Below are 4190 nucleotides of genomic sequence, written 5' to 3'. Positions count from 1 at the left end.
CTTTTGTCAACAAAACGGCTGCATGCATCATTTAGATGCAAAGGCCGTGGGCTTTCCTCCTTTTTCAAAAAAAAGAAAAAAAAACTATGTTGTATGTCCGCAGGTGTGCATCGTTCGTCCTCACGCACAGGGATTCATATAATTGAGATGCCGTGTGCCCGTGATGGGCCTACCGTGCATGGTGGGCTATCACCGCCACCTTAGCATTCTGGTCAAGTGATCGGCCACCTTAGCACTCCACCCAGCGCGAGGCATACTATAGCATACCATTACCACGAGTGGTAGTGGACTAGTGGTAGTTGGGCGGTGGCTTCCCCGTGCCGTGCATGCATGGTCCATCCAAATCGCATGACATTGCAGGCGGGTGATAAGTTTAGGTAGGAGTATGTGGTTGCAGCCGGGCACGCAACCAGCACAGCAGACCTCACGATCGAGATTGTTGCTTCCTCCGGCCTCCTCATGCGGAGGATAGCGTCCCTCCCCACTTTGGCTTTGCCTGTGCTATACCTAACTAGGCTGTAGGCCACACACGGCCGGCACGGCGTTGCCGTTGCCGTCCGCACCGCACGCCCCGCCCACGCTGTTGGTGCGTGTGCATCCTCTCCTCGTCTCATTGTGTCAATCCATCCCCAGCCGGCCGCGCCGCGCGTGCGTCACCTCGGACCAGATCGATCGGATAAAGGCATCGCGTCCCGAGGAAGGAGGTGTGCTTGGTTTGGCTTTGGATGGACGCCGGCCTCTAGGAGTGGGGCTGGTGCGGTGCGGTGCGGTGCAGCGGCCGTGCTCCGGGGCGGGCGGCAACCTCCATCCATCGCAAAAGCCAAAAAGGAGGTCTGGTCTGTGCCGATGCCGTGGTGGTGCTGCCGAAAGGAGCGGGGGCAGTTGGTGCATGCCAGGATGCATGCCGCCTACCGTTCGCGTCAGGCTAGCTCGGATGGATCACAGCACCAAGGGTAGGGAACAAACTTCTTTCTTTGACAAACAAATGCATGCAGCAGATGCGGTCGAGATGATGCATCGCCATCGCGTCCGCTTCCACCACCCGGCAGTAGATAAGATAGGTACATGCGCTCACGCCAAGCGGATGAGCTAGCTGCAGAGTCAGCACAACACATACACCAGCGCTCGGTCTCCAACTCTCCATGGCTCCATGCCATCGCCTCCTTCTTTCTTTCTTGTGACCGAGCCTTTCCCTTTCGTTTTCGTTTCCATTTTGCGCCCCGGCCCGCACCAGTCAGTGCACCACAATTGCTGCAACAGGCACACAAAATTGACCCGGAGGTACTACTAAATACCACGTCGACCGATAGTGCTGCTAGTGGCCAGTAATTTTGCACAATACAGAACTGAACAGACGCTGGAAACAGGACCGTCCGCATAAAAAGAATGTTAGACGGAAAGATAACAGAGGGGCCAAACGCATGGCAACAAACAGCGAATAGCTCCGGGAAACATTTCTTGGCAGAAAGATGCAGGAGAGAGAGCAGCAGCAGGTGTGGCTTTCGTCGACCAGCACAGGACAAGGGAGGCAATGCAGCTTGCACAAGTCACTGTACATGGGTCGGCAAATGGAGACAGCATTATCAGGCGCCCAGAACGACAAGAAGAGCTGTTTCAGATTGAACAAAAAGTTGGCATGGACTATGCTCATCCTCTGTAACATGTGACAGTGCAAGCAGATGGCACGCACGCCATGTTACCTCACCAGGAATGAGCTTTGTTTCGTTTAGCTAGCGTCTCCCATCGAGTCCCATCATCGATCCATGGGTGGATGGTACAACATGCTAATTTCATACCCTGGAGTTGATAAGGAAAAAAAGAAGAAGATCCAAGAAATATGCCCTAGAGTTGAAGAAAGGAGCCACCGAGCCCAACCCATAAGATAGGCGTGTGTACGATGATTGCAATGTGGCCACAGCCCAGAAGCTATCTAAATGCCGACCTAAATTGATTGATTGACCCAGCTTGTGATGAGCTAACCGTGGAATGATTCATTCCCCCCTCCACATGCTGGTGCTCAGTCTCATTGACATGGAATAAAATCGTCGTTTCTGGGGAATTGGGCTAGAATAATCTGTACGTCTTCACCTGGTGACATGGTACAGATAAAGAAAGATCATGGAGACATGCAAGCAAAGAAAATGGATGCACAGAGGGACAGGCACCTGACCCTCGATGCATACATATGCCAAGATTGTGAAATCTGAACCAACCAAATCACACATGGCTAGGCTACGCCACCATGGATGGACCCCTACGCCTCCACGTATATATCAATGCATTGCACACACACACATTACTTTCTTCAGATGAGACAAGTATAAAAATGACCTGCTACTAGAATAGTAGAGGCCATGATGCACGAGTAGGAAGAAACGAGACTCCAGCGCGATGCTGATAGATAGATAGATCATCCAAATGTCTGTCCAGAGTGATGGAGATGGCCGAGCGGGCTCTGGTGTTCAAATCAGGATTCATTTCTTTGCTTGCTAAGCGCCAATTTGTTCGTTCAAGCGATCGAAAGATATTGTTTCACGACGTAAATGGGGTGCTTTGTCGGGCTCCTAATGGATATACACCGCACCAGGCAGATGATGATGGAAACAGGGGTGGTATTGACTCGACACTCTAATTGTGACGTTCGACCAGCAAAGAGACATTGAACAACACAATTCAGAGAACCTTCTCAATGCAAGCAAGAATCAACAGAGACATTCTTCAGAAATCAAGCTGCAAAAAACTGGAACTCTTTATCTTAACTAATTCGACAGATAATATAAGATTTAGGTCAAAATCTAGCGGTAACTAGTATGAGAATCAAAGCACAAGTAAAGATAGTGGAAGCTTCCTAAAGTCAAGGCAGGTTCCAGAAAAAAAGATAGCAAAAGCAAAGCATGCCAGTTCCTGAAGCAGTGCACTTAAAAAATGGCAGGCCCTACCCACACACACAAGTTGTTTATGGAGCAGGCAATGCTACTCAGGGACAGGGACAGGCAAGCAAAGACTGGTGTGGTGTACAAGTTGTTTATTGATAGTGGAACCTTCTCAATGCAAGCCAAGTTTGCAAACCTACTGTACCCAAGAGTAGAAAAGGGAATATACACCCACTGTAAAGGTAAGAATCAATAGAGACAGACATTCATCAGAAATCACCAAGAGGCCAATAATGTTACTGAACCAATAAGCTGCAAGAAACTGGAACTCTACCTAATTCGGCAAATAAAATAGTGCTGTAGTAAGATTTACGTCGAAATCCAGTGGTAACTATGAGAATCAAAGTGAAAGACAGGTAAAGATAATGGTAGCCAGCTTCCTAAAGTCAAGGCAGGGTCCGGAGAAAAAGACAGCAAAACCATACAAGCAAAGCAAGCCAGCTCCTGAAGCAGTGACAACTCATGGATTTGTGGAAGTTCCCAACTTTAAAAAGGCAGGCCCTAGCCACACACACACACAAGTTGTTAATGGAGCGGGCAATGCTACTCAGGTAAAGGGACAGGGACAGGCAAGCAAAGACTGGTGTACAAGAAAGACGCATCAACCGGAAACTCAGATGGGTCAAAGAAAGCATGTGCTGTTGGTGGCCAATAATAGAGCCAAAATGTATTAATAAGAGAGGCCAATGCAAAGGCTCAGATCGTTTGGAGAGAAATCCTTACCAGGCTCATGACCACCATCCAAATCCTTACCAGAAGCTATCTAAATGCCGACCTAAATTGATTGACCCGGCCGGCTTGTGATGAGCTAAACGTGGAGTCATTCATTCCCCCTCCAGATGCTTGTGCTCAGTCTCATTGACATCGAATAAAATCGTAGTTTCTGGGGTATTGGACTAGAACTAGAATAATCTCTACTCCTAATAGACGAGTTGGTGAATCGTCTCCGCGGTTTATTTTCGCTGGGTTTTTTCGTCTCTCCTCCCACCACCCCCTCCCACCCTGGTCCGCGGTTTATTTTCGCTGGGTTTTTTTCGTCTCTCCTCCCACCACCCCCTCCCACGCTGGTCCATCGGTTTATTTTTCTCTCCACTCTTTATTACAACCAGAACTTTTCTAACGTATAACAAATCACGGATCTAACTTCCTTAAATTATGCAAATCAATCGATTCCTTTTATTGGTTCAATTTGTCTTAGGAAACAAATAACAGATTTTCAGGAAACAAATAATACATTTTAATGTAACTTCCTTAAAT

The 4190-nt window shown here is 48.4% G+C and overlaps 1 protein-coding gene across 1 annotated transcript in view; it reads right to left on the bottom strand.

Moving 5' to 3' along the window:
• Positions 1-304: 304 nt before the first annotated feature.
• Positions 305-4190, bottom strand: part of LOC123165692 (protein WHAT'S THIS FACTOR 1 homolog, chloroplastic) — a 12587-nt gene continuing 8701 nt past the window's right edge. Inside the window, exon 5 of the transcript XR_006483088.1 lies at positions 305-2088. The gene's annotated coding sequence lies outside the window, so the exon portion shown is untranslated. The remainder of the gene's footprint in view (positions 2089-4190) is intronic.

The sequence above is a fragment of the Triticum aestivum genome, chromosome 7D (genome assembly GCF_018294505.1).
Source record: "Triticum aestivum cultivar Chinese Spring chromosome 7D, IWGSC CS RefSeq v2.1, whole genome shotgun sequence".
NCBI lineage: Eukaryota > Viridiplantae > Streptophyta > Magnoliopsida > Poales > Poaceae > Triticum > Triticum aestivum.
Note: the sequence above shows the minus strand (reverse complement) of the source record. Positions and strands in the feature narration are given on the sequence as shown.